The sequence below is a fragment of the Euprymna scolopes genome, chromosome 11 (assembly GCF_053919585.1).
Source record: "Euprymna scolopes isolate OS-2025 chromosome 11, ASM5391958v1, whole genome shotgun sequence".
NCBI classification, from domain to species: domain Eukaryota; kingdom Metazoa; phylum Mollusca; class Cephalopoda; order Sepiida; family Sepiolidae; genus Euprymna; species Euprymna scolopes.
In genome coordinates, this window is record NC_136492.1 from 107,222,509 (window position 1) to 107,229,963 (window position 7,455).

Here is a 7,455-nt window from a genome sequence, read left to right on the forward strand (position 1 = left end):
TATATATATACAAAAAAAAAATATAGTAAATAACACAGGAAGTATAGAAAACGTCATTAATGATCGTATCCTACAACAACTTTGTCTTACTAATCTCTTTTATGGCTAGAATTGTTAGTATGGTCTCTTCATCTTTTGCTTCTAAAATTAACAACACTTGCTCAGTTAACTTGATAGTAGGTGAGAAAAGTTACCCTAATATGAAAGTGAGGATCTTGTTTGATCATGTTGCAATATTTTGTTGGGACATGATTTCCTAAAATAACATTGCCATTAATTAATGGCATTTGACTTTGATATAGAGTTTGTCAAAGAGAAATCCAATTCCATATGTAGATATACAATCAACGTTGTGATTCTACAAGGAATCAAAAGATAAAATGGAGGAAGAATTTGAAGATACATTCTTACATTGGGTAGAAATTGATGTTTTGTCTTTTGTCTAATGGCTTTTGAAATGAGACACGATCCGGTATTAAGTAGAATAACATCTAGAACGAAAGAAAAAGACATGGAGAAATTGTTCTAGGATGGAAAGATTCTACAAAAATTATTCTAAGGCGAAAAAATTCTACAAAAATTGTTCTAAAGTGGAAAGATTCTACAAAAAATGGTACTAGAAAATGGAGTGATTTGTAATAGGAGTCTGATGATTCCCAGAAACACAAAGAAAATTTAGCAATAAAAAAAAGTGTATAGGATGATGTAGACTGTGAAATAGCAGCCACACAAAAGGTAAAATTAGAACTCGTTGGTCAGGATATTCATGAGATGTCAAAGAATATAAAAAAAAGATACAAAAAAATGTAAAGAACTAATAAATTTTACAAAAACTAATTTATATTCATGTCCCAGAAAAGTGGATCTATAGAGTTATGCACATATAGATTATGCATATATTACTGGAGTGGACATTTTATTAATATTAATATATACAAGAGCCATTCCAAAAGTAATGCCTCCTATTTTTATATTCAGACCAAATGGATTAGAGAGGATTGCAAATGACAGTGTTTTGATGACTGAACTTATGAATTCATAACCTGAAAGTTTCATCTTTTTGTTGCAGATATTGATGGTGTAAGACTCTAAGAAATCAAACCTTGTCATAGACGTGCATCAGAAGCAGAGATGTCTCATTGATTTCCTAGCAAAAGTGCATTAAGACTGGTGGTGACTATGTAGAAAAGTAAATTCTGTAGCACAAAAGGTCACTCGTTTTAATGGTATCACTCCTGACTTTGTAGCTCTTTAACTTTTTGATTTAAAAAAAATAGGAGGCTTTATTTTTGGAAAGAGCCTCATACTTTTGCAGAGTGGTTTGAAATAACTTATACTAGTTGACTCTTTTTCAGGTAAACCTGAAGTAATCAGTGTTTCAGACAAGAAAAATTGGTGCTTATTTAGACTTGCATTTATTTAGGAAAGCAAAAATAAAGAAAAACCTTTATGGTAAACTTACTTGGCATTGCACAGAGATGTTATATTCCAAAAATCACAAAATTGATCAAGTAGTTTTTTGTTGTTTTTTTTTTATTTAAGAAAATTAAAGTTTATGATTTTTAGCAATTAGAAAGTTTTCAATTTTGACTACAAAAAAAATCTCTGTAGTCAGAATTAAATTGTTGCCCTTGAATTTTGAAAAAAATTTAAACATGGCATCTATATTTTGTCCTATTCAGCTCATTGTAAAATTTGATTTTCTTAAATAAAAAAATACTTGATCAAATTATGTGATTTTTTGGAATATGCCATTTTTGTTCCGTAATGGGTATGTACATCATAAAGACTTTTCTGCATTTTCTTAAAATTTTCAATTATAAGTGTAATTTTAAATAAGCACCGAAAATTTCTATGGTAAAACAGATTGTAAGGGTTATAAATGATAGAAACATTATACGAAAAACCATTGTATCCAACAACTCACTTAAGTTTTATGCATGGAAAAAATTAGGATGTAAACCGTATATGACATTCCAATAATTTTTTTTTTTTTTGACAAAAATTATTATACCAAAATAACAAATTATTTTCTTGAATATCTAAGATGATCCTAAACCTAACCCTTACCTAATCATAACTTACAGCCACTCAAACCTATTATTAAAGGTAAAAAAAATGTAAAATGCCTTTACTGTACTTTTGCACATGCTATTACCTTTTAGGGATACAATAGTTTAGAGTTTACATCCCTATAAATTAATTAATAGTTGAACATGTAGCACAGAATGAAACAAAACAATGAAAAGTTTATTTAAGTGGTCAAAAGTTGGACTGTGTCCAGGTGAGAAAAGGGCGGAGTGTAAAGTTCTTTAGTAGGTACAGGTCAGCCAGCAGTTATCTTCAGTGAAGATCGTCTATGCTAGAGAGTCCAGTGGACAAGGATAGGACAGAAAGAGAATCGAGATCTGTCTTCCATGCTTGCCAGGTTCTCTCTGCTGGCTAACCGTGATTCCAAAAGGGGTTAAAGAAGTTCCTTAGTGGACAGAAGGAATCAATGCATCTGGTCAACTGCTTGGTCCGTGTTTGGCCGAATCACTAAGGATGGACATTGATTCATGAGAGAAAATAGATCTTTAATCTTATTTGTGACTGCTACAAACCCTCCAACCCAACCCTGCTAGAAAATAGATAAAGAAAACTTTGAAGGGTCCCTTTTTAGGGTTTTCCAATGTGAGGGAAGATTTTTGAGAAGAGCTGATTTTAGGGAAACAATTTTGGTGATAATTGTTTTTAAATTTATAATTGTGGGAGAACGAGAGAAATATTATATGATAAACACAAGCAAAATAATGAGTCCAAAAACATGCACAAAAGAGATATTTTTACATATGTTTCAAATGGAAGTTTATATCAAACAGAGAATGTGTAGTCATATTTTTAGGGTCTTTGTAAAACAAAGATGGATTCTTTAGTTGAGATATCAAAGAAGTCTGAATTTATAATTTAAGTGTTGTGAATTGTTTACGGGCCGAAAAATTGTAATCAAAATTTTCTCACTCAAGCATACAAATTATATTTGAGTAAAGGTTATCAATAAGTCAATATTCGTTTGTTTTCATATTAGAAAGAAAGCTCAGTGAGAAAAATGTCAATAAATATGTTTATGCATTAGTTTTTGATGAACATACGATAATGTGAAAAGAGTTAATGAGTTGTATGTCTGTGTGTTCACTGATTTATGCATGCATAAGCTTGTGACTGTGTGCATGCGTGAGTCGAGATAAAAACAGCTCCAATATGTAACAGAGAGGTGGACGGGGGTAGTGTTAATCCTAGATCTATTGTGAATTTTGGCTCAAATGTTTACTAAGACATATCTGGATATATGAGGTCGAGGTGGCTCGAGAAGGACAATTTCGCATAAATCCAGAAAATTCTTTGATTGGTAAAAAAATTATTAATTGTTTTTACTAATGCAAGTGGATGCATGCACAAATTCAGTTACACAAAAAGAGTTCAAGTATTTTCATTTTGGACACCAAAAGGTAAACTTTGCTGCCACAAAACAATGCAATGTAAAGTTATGGGTTTTGTTAGTTACATGCAATAACAACTACATACAAAAATAGCAAAACCAACAAGAACATTGTATGTTTGGATAGCTATTATGCATGATACAAGTTTGGTTAAAATTTGAATGTTAAAAAAGTCTGGTTTTATACTTGGCAGGAAAGAGAAAGGAAAGAATTTAAAGACAGATGTTTTTAAAAGAACTTATTCCTTTTTCTGCCGGGGAAATATCTTTTCTTCAGTTTTTGGTGGTTTTGTGGTAAGCCTCAGCAGAGAAGTGTTGTCAGCATTAACTCCAAAAGCGGATCTTTTTCTCGCTTGATGCTGTGTTCATTTCTTGCTTGCTTAGTCCCTCTTTTTTTTCTATCCTCCATTCACAAAACTTTTAGGGTTTTTGCTTTTGGGGCACAACCTAAGAAAATAATCTACTTGTAATAACCCTTATCCCTGAGTGGCTTCCAGGCCTTGATCAGTGGTGACCACTGTGTAAAAAGAATTTAAAAAAATAAATAAATAATTCAACACAAGCTTCTGAAACAACGAACACAACAACTTCAATAAGTGTAACAAAGGAAAGGTTTATTCAGGCGAATGTTCACAGGGAGATATTATTCCTGGGTAAAAACTGGACTCTGCCCACCTGGTGCTATCACGGTAGTTATTCCCAGTGGGAATCGTCGATACCGGATAAAATAACACAGAGATGGAGAGAGAGCGAGGAAAAGGGTCCGATCAGCTAGGCGTCTCTTTCGGTAAGAAGGAATTTTTTCCTTCAAACCGGAAGCTGTCCGATTTCCTTAGGAGAGAGAAAGAAAAAAGTTCCATTTGTTTCTGCTACAAACTCGACTGTTTATCTCTCCCAACCAGTTCCCACAACATGCCAGTTCATACTTTATATTAAGCACGCACACTTCCCATTGATCAGATTAATTTCTACTATTTTTCATTTTCCCAGTGGAAAAGTACGTGGAGCCGATGCGCAGACGCTTTTGTACATTTTGTATGTAACAGCCAACGAATCTACATCTGGTTGGGAGTTATTTTATTCAGAGATCCGCACAAAGTTTTAATATCAAATTATAATTTCATTAACAACAAAACTATATATATATATATATATATATATATATATATATATATATATATATACATATTATAATATAAAGCTAAATGTGTGTGTGTGTGTGTGTGTGTGTGTGTGTGTGTGTGTGTGGTCACGAATAGGCTCCTATATGGTTGACTATTTTAAAAAACTGATTACATATAATGATAGATGTATCGAGACACAGGAATGGATATGTTTGATCTGGCAGAACGGTGGTTCATTAAAATTGTGGGGTCTGCATTCGCACCTGGTCTACAAAGTATCGAAATAAAAAATAAAAAAATAAAAAAAAACGTTTACAAGTGTTTTTGATATAGATGTACATAAGAATACTTTGATAAGTATGTTTTAACTTAAATAGGGATGGTATAATATAATTCTGGGGTCTGCATTCGCACCTGGCCTCCATAGAATGGAAATAGGCACAAACTTTAATAAAGGCTTTTCATATCTCTGCATAAGTATACTTTGATAATTATGTTTCAGTTTGAAGAAATATGGTATAATAAAATTATGGGATGTTTGTTCGCGCCTGACCTCCATAGAATGGATATATGTCACAAAGTTTAACAAGGTTTTTTAATATAGATCCACACAAATATTGTGATAAGTGTTTCAGTGTGAACAGGTATGGTATAATAAATTATGGGGTTTATTTATTTTATTTTTACTTTCATCATATTTTGCTTTGGTTTTGATACCCCCAAATTCGAAGCTATCTCTTTACAACCCTTCCTTTTCATAACCTATCATACTTTCATAAATCACAGTCCATTTTCTGTAGGCTGCTTTTAAACCCAGTCAACGACGGGTACTTTTGCTAGTGTATATATATATATATATATATATATATATATATGAAATTAATTTTATTGCCTTTCGAATCAAAGTGTAGTATCTATTTTATCATAGATCAGAAGAGTACAATGTGCATTTTTTTTAATTTTGGTATTTGTGTTAAAAGAAAAAATATTTCATATTTAATAAAAGTTATTTCTTTTAAGCTATTGTAAATATCGTTTCTGAACAAAATAGACACTTGTAGAGGACTAGGATATATAAATCCTAATCCCGTTACAAAAGAAAATAATGAAACGAATCGAATGAAGGAAAGTAAAACTCAATTGCTGGATAAGATAAACGTGTCGTTTATTTACTGTTGAAAGAATGAATGCTTTAGATATAACACGTGTGCATGTCCGCGTGGGTGTAACCATCATTTGTTGCGGGACTGGTAGTATAGAAGGAAAAAGGAAATGTGTGTCCATCTCACGTTCGGGTCACTATCGTTTGTTCGCGCGTGGGAAGAGAAGTGAGTGATGTAGTGTGAAATGGGAATGATAGTCCAGCGTGTAGACAAAGAAAAGGATAGACGGTTGACATCAGTTAAACTGCGCGCCATGTTAGCAGTCAGCTACGCGAAGGTATTCTCACGGACAAGTTGTATATATAGAGAGAGAAAGAGTGAGAATGTCAATCCAGTTCATGGAGAAAGAAAGCGTATAAAGTGTACGTACGGTCTGTTAGATTTTTGTCCCACATAGTAGCAAGTGGCGTGAGGCACGCCTACCGAAACGGCGGCGGCTGGTCCGTAGACCACTCACCTCGGAAGCTGGTCCGAAAAGAAAGATGCTGCTTATTGCTCTTGCTTTTATAGTTGTTTCCGGTGGTTTTTTGCGCATGTGTGGATTTCCTTTGAAAGGGGAAGTGACGTTGCCCATGTGTGCATACGTGTGCGCGTATATGTGAAGTACATGTGTGTGCGTTAGCGTGTGTGTGTATACACGTGAATGTGATTGTATATATATATGCGAACGTGAATATATGTACGTGTGTGGATGTGGCGCGTATGTTTGTGTGTGCGTATGTATATGACCAGTAATATAGCTTGAGATGTGAACATGTGTTTTTGTGTGAGACTAGAAAAGGCTAGCACACACTTTTGTTTACATTATAGACCTTACTTTTTCTGAATAAATAAAAATGGCTACATTGCTAAAAACTGATACTTACGGTAACTTACAAGGGTTCTTCCAAAAGTAAAGCCTCCTATTTTTTTTTTTTTTAACTCAAAAAGTTTTGTACCACATTTTTTTCATTTGTGGAATAGAACATTAATTCAAATTTACCTTCCCATTTAAATCTGATAGGCTTTCTGGTCTTCCAACATGTGGATTTTTTGTAATAACTTAAAAGAAATCTTGGTTAGAATAATTTTTACTGGAAACATTCTGTTAATCCTGTTTTTATGGTCTCCACTATCATTTCCGCTAATCTATATGATTCAGGATGTTGTTGTGGTCATATCTTATACGGTTATCATGTCTAGAATATGTAAGCTTTAGAATTTTTTTTTTTTTTTTACAAAGGAGTCACCAATTATAAAGGCCTGGAGACCACTTGAGGATAAGGGTTAATGAGTGTACAGTAGTCAATGGGAAAATATTATAGTAATTGTTAGTAGTGAAAATTTGGTAAATTGGATTACTTAAGAGGATGGCCCATGAAGAACTTGTTCACATTGAACTTGAAGACGACCATATTGTAGTCAATTGGAAAGCAGAAAAACGGAACAGAGTTCCAGAGGCGTGCAGTTCTAAGAAAGCTTTGTTCATGGAATCTACGTTTAGGTTTAGCCACAGATAAAGAGTGGGGGAAATTTGTTTTATCAGAACTTTGTGGTGCTTATTTATGTAAATTTGAAGTAAAGAAAATGCAGATAAGTTTTTTATCCGTGACGGAAAGAAAATATCATACATAAAAAAACATGTAAATTGATTTTATTTTTTAATAAGAAAATCAAATGTTATGCTAAACTACGAGCAACGATCTCACGA